This window comes from Asparagus officinalis, chromosome 3 (assembly GCF_001876935.1).
Source record: "Asparagus officinalis chromosome 3, Aspof.V1, whole genome shotgun sequence".
Classification (NCBI taxonomy): Eukaryota; Viridiplantae; Streptophyta; class Magnoliopsida; order Asparagales; family Asparagaceae; genus Asparagus; species Asparagus officinalis.
This window is the reverse complement of record NC_033796.1, coordinates 27,727,835-27,738,798: the sequence shown is the minus strand read 5'-3', so window position 1 is coordinate 27,738,798 and position 10,964 is coordinate 27,727,835.

The following is a 10,964-nucleotide window of genomic DNA, read 5'->3' as shown; positions in this document are numbered from 1 at the left end:
TGGTTTTGCAAAACTAAAATAATTTGACTTGATAAGTAAAACATTAAAATAGTAGAAAATTATAATGCAACAATTTTAAAATATATACATTCAATGGAAATAAGTGTTAGTTTCGAAAAGTGTAGACCCAAACCTAGATCAAAATCAACAAAACTGGAAAACTCAGCCTCGGTCGACTGACATGCATGGATAAGTTGACCGAATCGACTGTAGGAAACTGAGCAGGAAAATCCGCTCTGGTCGGTCGACCGAAGCAGTGACACCGGTCGATCAATGTGAAGTCAAAAACATTACACGAGTTTCGGGACGGTCGACCGATGGACTTGCCCCGATCGACCGAAAACATGTATGAGAACCCTATAGAAAACAAAGTTCTGGACGGTCGACCGAAGCAATATTATCAGTCGACCGATGGCGATCAACCGGTCGACCGATATCGGGTCTGGCGGTTTCCTAGTTCGAGTTGGAGTCTAATTTTGGGTTGAGTATATATATGTTACCTAAAACGTTTTTTAGGGTTATGTGAGGACGTCTTTGAGAGGGTCTTGACGGCACTTTGAGATCACAAATCTTAGAGAGAGTGACCTATTGCGAGCATTGTAATCTTCTTCAATTAATCAAAGAATTTTTGGTGTGGCTCCCAAAGACGTAGACATGTTTGTCGAACCTCGTTAAATCTGGTGTTTTCTTCTTTTGTTCGTTCTTTCGTGCAAGTTTCCTTTTATTTGCTATGATTTCTTGCTTGCCTACTCTTGACACAAGATCCGGAAGGGCATGTGTTATCGTTTGTATGTTCAACCCTAACAATTAGTATCAGAGCTTCGTTCGGCAAAAGTTTGTGTTTTGAAAGAGATGACAGAAGAAAGCAAATCAAAGAATAAGAAGTTTGACGGATCAGACTTCGCCTACTGAAAGTCACAGATGGAGGGCTATCTATACCAGAAGGATCTTTACCGTCCGTTGATGGAAAAAGCTAAAGGAAAGAAGAAAGAGGAATCACACGAGGACTGAGAAATACTGGATCAGAAGGCTCTAGGCCAGATTTGGTTGTCACTCGCCAAAACAGTCACCCATAATATTTTGAAGGAGAAGATGACAGTGGGGCTTATGGAAGCGCTCGCGAAGATGTACGAGCAACAGTCAGCCTCAAATAAAGTACATCTCATCAAGACACTCTTCAACCTCAATATGGTAGAAGAATACTCCTTCACGTTGCATCTCAGCGAGTTCAACACGATCATTGATTAACTTATCTCCGTCGATATCACGTTTGATGATGAAGTGCAGGCCCTATTAATTCTATCGCAGTTGTCGAATAGTTGGGCAAGTTGCATGACCGCAATTAGCAACTCGGTTGGAAAGGAGAAGTTGAAGCTGAGCGAGGTTGTCAGCATGATTCTATCTGAGGAGGTTAGAAGAAAATCGTCTGAATCAGAAGGTTCAGGTTCAGCTCTAAATCTCGAGCACAAATATCGATGCCAAAAGAAGGGGAACCAGAACAGGAATCGGTCGAAGTTGAAAAAGAAGAAGTCAAACTCGAAGGTTAGGCCTATCAAAGAGAAGTGTTGAAACTGCAGCCAGAAGGGCTATATGTCTTCAGTCTAAACAGCACCAAAGAAGGATGCGAATGAGCAGGAGGCTCATATCGTGCAAGATGCATTGATCCTTGCTATGGACATCGACTCCTGCTAATAGGAAGCTTCTGCTAATAGGAAGCTTCTCCAGAACTATGTAGCAGGAGACTTTGGGAAAGTATATACTTGGGAGACAACGAGCCTTGCAGTATTGTTGGAAAAGGTGACGTGTAGATTCAGATAAAGAGCTTTAATTGGAATCTGAAGAACGTCAGAAATATACCGAAGCTGAAGAGGAATCTTGTTTTGATTGGCCAGCTTGGAGCGGAAGGCTATATTCCAATATTCACCGGGGATTCATGAAAGATCTCCAACGATACTATGGTGGTTACCCGCAGCAATAAAACAGGAACTCTCTACCTTACTTCACATGCGAGTGACACCCTCACAATTGCAGATCTATGGCACAATAGGCTAGGACACATGAGTGAGAAGGGTATGGAGATTCTACACTCATAGGGAAAGCTAACCGGTATCGATTCAGTTGAAGTTGGTATTTATGAGGATTGCATCTATGGGAAGTAGAAGAGGGTTAGCTTTCAGAAGAGTGAAAGACCACCTAAAGCTCAGAAGCTAGAGCTTGTCCATACAAATATTTAGAAGAGCTTGCTCAGAAGAGTGGAAGACCACCTAAATTTTTACTGTACTAAATAAATTTATAAATATTAAAATTATTTATATAAATATAAAATTTGGATTTTAAATCATAGGAAATTGTAGAAAATCAACAAAAATACAAATACTCTTCTAAAAATAATAATTAAATATTTAAAAATACTAGAAAACTATTTTAACTAGTATTAAAATTCATGGTCCTTACAGGTTCAATATCTGAGGCGAGTTGTGCATAGAGGCTAAGTTTGTTGATTGGTTTGTGAATGTTGTTGAGGGAACGACTGATGATAGGCGAGGTGCGGATCGAGGGTGTTGGGTAATGGGTTTTTTGAGACTTGGACGGGTGGTGGTAAGGCCAGGGGGATGGTTAGCAAGGTGCAAGGTGCGGGTTTAGGTATTAAGGTGGGTGATAGAGGTGGCAAGTTGGTTGTGGGAGTAGTCAAAGTGCGAGGGGTGGGTTAGGAAGAAGGAGAGGGAGGGTGAGAGGCATGGCTTGTTGTTCTATCATATACGTTTGTGTGTTGGAGTCGATGGGCAAGGAGCCGCTAGAACAATCTTTGGATGATGTGTATGAAGCCAGGAGAATAACATGATGTGGGAGTTAGGTGTCATATGTTGACTCATCGGGGCGATCGAGATGCGGATCGAATTTAGACATGGGAAACTCAGACTCAACAAATCGAACATGACACGAGATGAAAATCTTTTGAGCATGTGGATCAATACATATATAAGCACTCTGTGTTAGGAAGTAACCAAAGAAGACACAAGGAGTGGAGCGACCAGCGAGTTTGTGAGGCGAGTATGGACAAAGCCAAGGATAACACAGGCAGCCAAAAGCTCGAAGCTTGGAGTAATTAGGTGGCAACTCACAGAGTTTGTTCGCGGGGAAAATCGTGTCTTTCTTGGTTATTGATTCCATTGCACTCTTAAATAACAACTTTTTGCGTTACAAAGATCCGGTCTTTTTATAAGATCCGGTTACAATGAAAATCAAAAAAAAAGTAAAAGAAAGATTACAACTTTTTATCCTTGTTTGTCGAACAAATCACGAGCTCCTGTTTTGCGGTCGCTCGCTTGTGTGGGTTCTTTGCCTGCGCCGGGGTTGTTTGCCGTGGACCACCGCGAGATCTAGATCCGGTCAGATCTAAGCAGTACGACGGGTATTATTCCACAAAGGAAATAATAGCCGGGGAGGATTGATTCACCAAGGAAACAATCGTCCAAGTCTCGGGATGCCGAGCCACCCTGAGGTGGCTCGGCCTTGGCCGAGCCACCTTGGGGTGGCTCAGCTTGGGCCGAGCCACCCTGGGGTGGCTCGGTTTGAGCCGAGCCCCTCCGGGTGTGTTGTTCCGTCGTTTTCCGCTCTTGGTTCTATCTATGATTCGGTAGCTGTGGTTGATTTATCCAGACTTGATTCGTTGACCTAATTTGGCAGTAAATCCGGATCCCGATTAGGCAGTAAATCCACTTCTGAGTTCGAGTCCGAAACCGATCTTGATTCGATCGTGATTCGTCAGAGTATGCCCTTGGTTGGATGACTCGTTGACTCTTCGAACACTTGGCTTGATCCCGCACGCGAATGGACGTATTCCGTTGCTTGCGTGCGATTAGTCAATCTCGTTGCCTCGTTGGTTTGTCGGTTTGTGCCGAGCTGAGCTAAGGGACCTATAAGCAATTTTATATGCCTACAGATACCCCCTCCAAAGTATTTCAGTCTCGTTCTTTTATAGAAGAGTCTGGAATACTTTGGATATGCTTGTCCCAACCTTCAGTCGGTGTAAAGGGATCTTGGAATGACTTCCGTTCTTGATTCCTTCAATCCTTCAGGCTATTCGGTGCTTTGTCGAATGTCTGTAAGGGTTCCGGTGCTGCATTTATTGTCTGACCGTTGTCGGAATTTTGAACTTTGAAGTCGGTTCCTGATTTAGCTGACCATCGATTGTTGGCGTCGAGTCTTTATCTGCAACGCGTTGTCCGGCGTCTTATTGTTTGAGTTATCCTTAAGAATATTTATAGAAAACATTCTCCAGGAACTTCTCAAAAATTAGGGAATAGTTTATACTCATATACCTTATTGGAGTATTTAAGAAGCAGTTTAACCTCATGCACTGTTGGAGGATTGAGGAGCAGTTTATACTCATATACTCTTCGGAGTGATAAGAAGCAGTTTATACTCGTATACTTTTCGGAGTGTTAAGAAGCAGTTTATACTCGTATACTTTTCGGAGTGAGATTTTTTCATTGCAACGCATTGATAGGCGTTGACCTAGGGTTACGCGTTGTCCGGCGTTGACCTTAGGGTTTTGAACGTCGTACGTTGAATTTTTGCTCGCAACGCGTTGACTGGCGTTGACCTAGGGTTACGCGTTGACCGGCGTTGACCTTAAGGTTTCAAACGTCGTACGTTGAATTTTTGCTCGCAACGCGTTGACTGGCGTTAACCCTAGGGTTTCGAATGTCGTTGGATGCTCAGGTCACGAGACCAACTAATGAAGCTGATGCGTCAGTGACCCCCGTATTTATAGGATTTTTGACAAATCCCCAGCCATCAACGGGTTTGATGCGCCTTTACCGACTACCGTTTGAGTCGGGCTAGCATGCGGATTGTTCAAGTCCGTTCCGCATGTGACGTTAAGCTAAAAGAGTTAACCCTTTTAGTGCTACGATATTGAATACGTAGACTTCGTCTTTCTCCTGTGAAAAGACTAAACAGCAACGTGTATCAGACGTTGACTTAGGATTTTTGGCAAATCCTCAGCCCTCAACGGATTTGTCATGCTTTTACCGATTACCGTTTGAATCGGGCTTACATGCGGATTGTCTTAAGTCCGTTCCGCATGTGACGTTGTGCTAAAGGAATGAACTCCCTTAGACTTGATGCTACGACTTCGAATACGTAGACTTCGTCTTTCTCACGGGAATAGACTACCCGGCGACGCGTGTTAGGCGTTGACTTTAGGATTTTTGGCTAACCCCAAGCCTTTAACGGATTTGATTAGCCTTTACCGACTACCGTTTGAGTCGGGCTAGCATGCGGATTGTCTAAATCCGTTCCGCACGTGACGTTGTGCTAAGAGAGTTAACGCTCTTAGTGCTACGATATTGAATACGTAGACTTCGTCTTTCTCACAGGAATAGACCACCCGGCGACGCGTGTTAGGCGTCGACTTTGGTAGGCGTCGGCATATCCTTTCTTAGGATTCAGGATGAAATTCCCCATGCGTGTAAGGCATGGATTTTGGTGTTATTAATAACAGCCTGCCGCAATGTTGAATATGCGGGCGAGTGTTCTTTTCAACGGTTAAGAATTAACCGGCAGCGCAGGTTACGCGCAGACTTATCCTTACTTAGGTTTCAGGATAGAATACCCCAGAATCGAACTCTGGTGTCTTTTTCTACGGAAAAAGACTAAACCGGCGGCGCGTGTTAGGCGCAGACTTATCCCTGCTTAGGATTCGGGATAAACTTCCCCGTACCCGTGAGGCACAGATTTTGGGAGTTGAATAAGATGGTGTCTTTTCTTGGGGCAAAGACGAACCCGAAATGGGAGAGGAAGAATTTTATATTCTATCTTCCGATGTTGAAAAGAAGAATTTTATATTCTATCTTCAGCTGGAAAGGAAACTCGAGGTGGGATCTCCACCCCCAGAATCCGGAAGGGTGAAACCAAGAGTGGAATCTCCACTCCGAGATTCGAAAAGAGTCAGGTAACCCTAACTGTCGGTAGGTTTGATTACTGAACTAAAGATGAATTTCTCGTTTATCGAGAGTGAATCATGGTTTTGACCCTAACTGTAGGAAGATTTGGCCAAACAGGAGTTTGAGGTGACCCTAACTGTAGGAATGTTTGATCACTCGATTTGAAAGTGGACCTCTCGTTCATTGGAGGAATCGAGAGGGGATTTTGACTATGGTCCTAACTGTAAGAAGGTTTGACCAATTGGGAACTTTACATCCAGACTCTAACAGAGAGAGTGTTGAGTGCACAGACACAGTGAGAATTTGAATGGGAGTTCTTATTTATTACATTGTTGTGGTTTTGGAAACTTCCCGTTACATAAATCGTCCACCCCCAGTTTCCTCTGCGGAACTGGTTCGGACATTATTATCAGTTACCTAACCGGGTTATCCTTAAGAATATTAGCTTAATATTCTCCAGGAACTTCCCGTCAAAGGTGGGGAAACAGTTTAGACTCATATACCTATTGGAGTATCAGGGAGTAGTTTAACCTCTTATACCGGTTGGAGGATTGAGAAACAGTTTATACTCGTATACTCTTTGGAGTTATGCCATTCTCAATTGGTTTACCTTAGCGTTATGACGCCGGCTTCAACCAAGGTCTGAATGCTATTCTTGAGAGTAAAGCAATACTGGGTGGGATGAACAACCCTCCTGTGGTATGCACAGTACTTTGGGTCCGTAGTGTTGTCAGCTTCCTCCTGATTTGTGATAGGTGGTAGCTTGATCTTGTTACCTTCAAGGAGGGATTCGAAGATGGCTGGAACGTCTTCGTCCTTGAAAGAGTATTCTCTTTGGAGTCTCGGACCCGAAGTCTTTTGCTGCCTTCGGGATTGCTGTTGTGACGCTTGATTAGCACCACCAGCAGCTGCAGGTGCCTTGCCCTTACCACGAGAGGCGAAGTTTGAGTCCAGCGGATTAACCGTCGGTTGGTTCCTCTCGGCCTTTTTCCTTCTAAGGAATCGCTCAGCCTGCTCCCCTCGAACCTTCAGATCCTTCCAAGTGTCAGACAGCGCTGTCCCCATTGCTTCCAATACGTCTAAGGACAGATTATTATGGCAGGTCTGGAGAATGAATTCCTCGGTGATTGGGTCCCGGCAATTCATCGCTTTGTTCCGGAACCTTTTGACGAAGGTGTCGACTAACTCCCCGTCTTTCTGTTTCTCATCGAGCAACGATCCGATAGAGATCTCGGTGTCGTCGTCGAAGAAGTTAGCGAGGAATTTTGTCTCCATGTCGTCCCAGCTATTTACGCTTCCTGGCTTGAGGCGGCGATACCAATCGAAGGCGGCTCCGCGAAGAGTGCCGACGAATGACCGCACCATCAGAGGCTCATTGCCGGAAATAATACCCAGGTGCGATTTGAAATAAATCAAATGCTGAGTGGGGGAACCCTTCCCATCGAACGGCGTGAAGTTGATTAGATTGAACTTCGCCGGATATGGGATCGATTCCCACTCTCTTGGGTATGGACAGGGAATGCCTGTTTTCTTCGTCTCTTGAGCGGAGATCAATGTGTTGATTTTGCTCTCGAGATCTTTGATCTTCAAGTCTTCACTTGTATCTTCGTTGGCATCCTCGTTACCACCCCCTGCATTGACGGGAGGGTTATTGGCATTGTGAGCTTCATCCCTATCCGTGTGCTGCTCTTCCTGAACAACCTGGTTACGGCGACTTGGTTCACCTTGTTGGTTCCTGAATGCCTGGATTTGTTGCTCATGCATCTCTCTCATAGTCTGCATGGCCATCTGCATCTCGAACCTAAAGCTTTCCTGTTGTTTGGCTATGGCATCTTCGAGCATCTTGGCCACTTGTTCCGCGCTTATCATCAGTGACTCGCGGGGTTCCCCCTCACTGGACACTGTATTATCTGATGCGACTGCGGAGCAGGTATCCGACTCTTCACCTTCTGAAGGTACTCTTGTCCGAACCCTACCATAAGTTCCTCGTGCGATTGCTCCAGACTGCAGACGGGTTAGACGCCGGGATGCTTTCAGAATCGACTCGAGATTATCCCGTGATGAGGTCTCTTTGCTTGTCATATTAGCGGTGACCCTCGGGAATTCTTCATCTTCAACCACCGTCCTTCTTTGCCGAAAACGCCTACGCCTTGGTTTTGGCATTTTGGTACTAAGCCTTTCAAACACTAAAATTCTCTCGGGGACTATCTTGATGCAGTTGCATTCAGACAATACCGGCATCTAAGTTTTCTGTTCTCGGAATCCTCTTCCTGGTTCTATTCGTACCCCCAGCACGATAGTACAACTCGTCATTTTGAAAGTCGGAGTAACCTATCGGTGCAGGCACGACTTCCTCAGGTATAACACTATCACTAATCAGGTGAATAATGTTTCCATCTGAGGTTGGATTTGCTTTCGTTTGGGTTTTCAAAAGTTACACGGCCTCGAAACGTGCCTTTAGTGGGCAGCGAAGTCTTCGCGTGCTCTTGGACTTTCGATCGGCAAGTTGGTGAGCGCAGCTGCCTGAGTTCTTTGTTATAACTGGAGGTGACGGCGACCCCTCAGCATGTGCGTCGTTTGGGGATTTCTTAGTGGGCGCAAACGTTCTTGGATTGAGTTTTTTGCTTCGCTCCTCGGGAAGTGGACCGAGGCGGCTCCAAGACCTTGACTTCTTTTCTGAGATGGTCCTGCGGGATCTGCCCGGAGTCAGTTGTGGGAATCAATACGGATGCTGGATTGATTCGTCGGGGTTGAACTGTCAGGGGCTGCAGTTTGCTGCTTTTTGGTCTGAACCGCGCCGCTATCAGACTTCGGCCTCCAAACTTTGCGAGTTGGTGGCGGCTTCTTAGCTACCTCTTTCTGCAGCTTTCTAACGGGCTTTCTTCAGCATTGAGCCCGTGCCTGCCTTGATAGTGCGGCAGGCTTTAGCGAAATGCCCCTCCAGCGTTGATTCGGTTTCCGTTGACACGGACCCATCCCATTGTTGGCGGCTTGGGAGGAACCACGCAAATTCGTTGATTGTCGAGGCTTGCTTGCCTCTTTTTGTTCTTCAGATCGCATGGTTTGTAGCGGATGCCCGTCAACTGAACTCCCATGCGCCTTATGCGAATCGTTTCGCAAGGCGTTGACGTTGCCTTTGGCGGGCGTCTCTTCGAAGAGAGTCACCACGCGCTCCTGTGGGCAAGAGATTGGCCCAGCAGCAGATCTGACCTGGTTGAACTGGAAGATCTGCATCACCGATGTGACTTTGGCATCAAACGGGGCGAGAGTCTTGCGTTGGTGGCTTCGACTTGCTTCAATGACCAACAAAGCCTTTCTCCTGGAGGAGAACTTGGATCTCTGCCAATTTGGACTCCGGGGGGAGGTTGAATCGCGCAGACGAGGACAGTATTCCCCGAACCTTAGTTTGGTTCGAAACTCGTACGTCAACTCCTCACGACCGGGAATGAAATCGCGCTACGACGCATCGATCTCGATCAGCGGATCGTCGGCCCACACTGTGGTCGCCAGATTGTTCGCGGGAAATCGTATTTTCTTGTTTATTGATTCCATTGTCATCTTGAGTTACAACTTTTTGAGTTACAAAAGATCCGGTCTTTTTATAAGATCCGGTTACAACGAAAATCAAATAAAAAGAAAATTACAACTTTCTCCTTGTTTGTCGAACGAATCGCAAGATCCTGTTTTGCGGTCTCTTTCTTTGTGTGGGTTCTTTGCCTGCGCCGGGGTTTATCCGTGGACCACCGCGAGATCTAGATCCGATCAGATCTAAGCAGTACGACGGGTATTATTCCACAAAGGAAATAATAGCCGGGGAGGATTGATTCACCAAGGAAACAATCGTCCAAGTCTCGGGATATAAGACCAAGCTTAGATCCGGAGTACGTCTGCGTAGATCTGAGATCCGGTCCTCTCGAACACCTGCCTTCTTTTGGCGTTGACGATCGCTGAGCACCAGATCTGGAAGAGTGAGTCCCCGAAGTCCCAAAGCTCCAATCTTTTTTAAGTTTCGAGTCCTGAATTCAGCAGAGCTTCGCCTCCAAAATTTCCAACCCTTGAAAATGAACAATGCCTAGCCTATTTATAGGCACTCGAACCTGTGCCCGTGCACACGTGTCAGAGGTCGGCCACCTCAAGGTGGCCGGCACTGGGCCGAGCCACCTCAAGGTGGCTCGGCTTTGGCCGAGCCACCCTGGGGTGGCTCGGCTTTGGCCGAGCCACCTCAGGGTGGCTCGGCCTTGGCCGAGGGCCGAGCCACCTTGAGGTGGCTCGGTTTGAGCCGAGCCCCTCCGGGTGTGTTGTTCCGTCGTTTTCCGCTCTTGGTTCTATCTATGATTCGGTTCTGTGGTTGATGGCCGAGCCACCTTGAGGTGGCTCGGTTTGAGCCGAGCCCCTCCGGGTGTGTTGTTCCGTCGTTTTCCGCTCTTGGTTCTATCTATGATTCGGTTCTGTGGTTGATTTATCCAGACTTGATTCATTGACCTGATTTGGCAGTAAATCCGGATCCCGATTAGGCAGTAAATCCACTTCTGAGTTCGAGTCCGAAACCGATCTTGATTCGATCGTGATTCGTCCGAGTATGCCCTTGGTTGGATGACTCGTTGACTCTTCGAACACTTGGCTTGATCCTGCACGCGAATGGACGTATTCCGTTGCTTGCGTGCGACTAGTCAATCTCGTTGCCTCGTTGGTTTGTCGGTTTGCGCCGAGCTGAGCTAAGGGACCTATAAGCAATTTTATATGCCTACAGAGTTTATGAAAGGGAGAGGTCATATGAAGAGTGGGTGTAGGAAGACGATTATGAGGTAGACAACAATGAAGAAAGCATATGACCAGAAGGAGAGTGGTAAGGAAGCTTTAGAGAGAAGGGAAAGACATGTTTCAACAATATGACGGTGTCTGCGTTCCGAGAAGCCATTGTGTTCTGGAGTGTGAGGTGGTGAGATGACGTGCGAGATGCCATTTGTGGATAGATATGTCACCAGTCCAGTGAATTTGGTGAGACCCATGTAT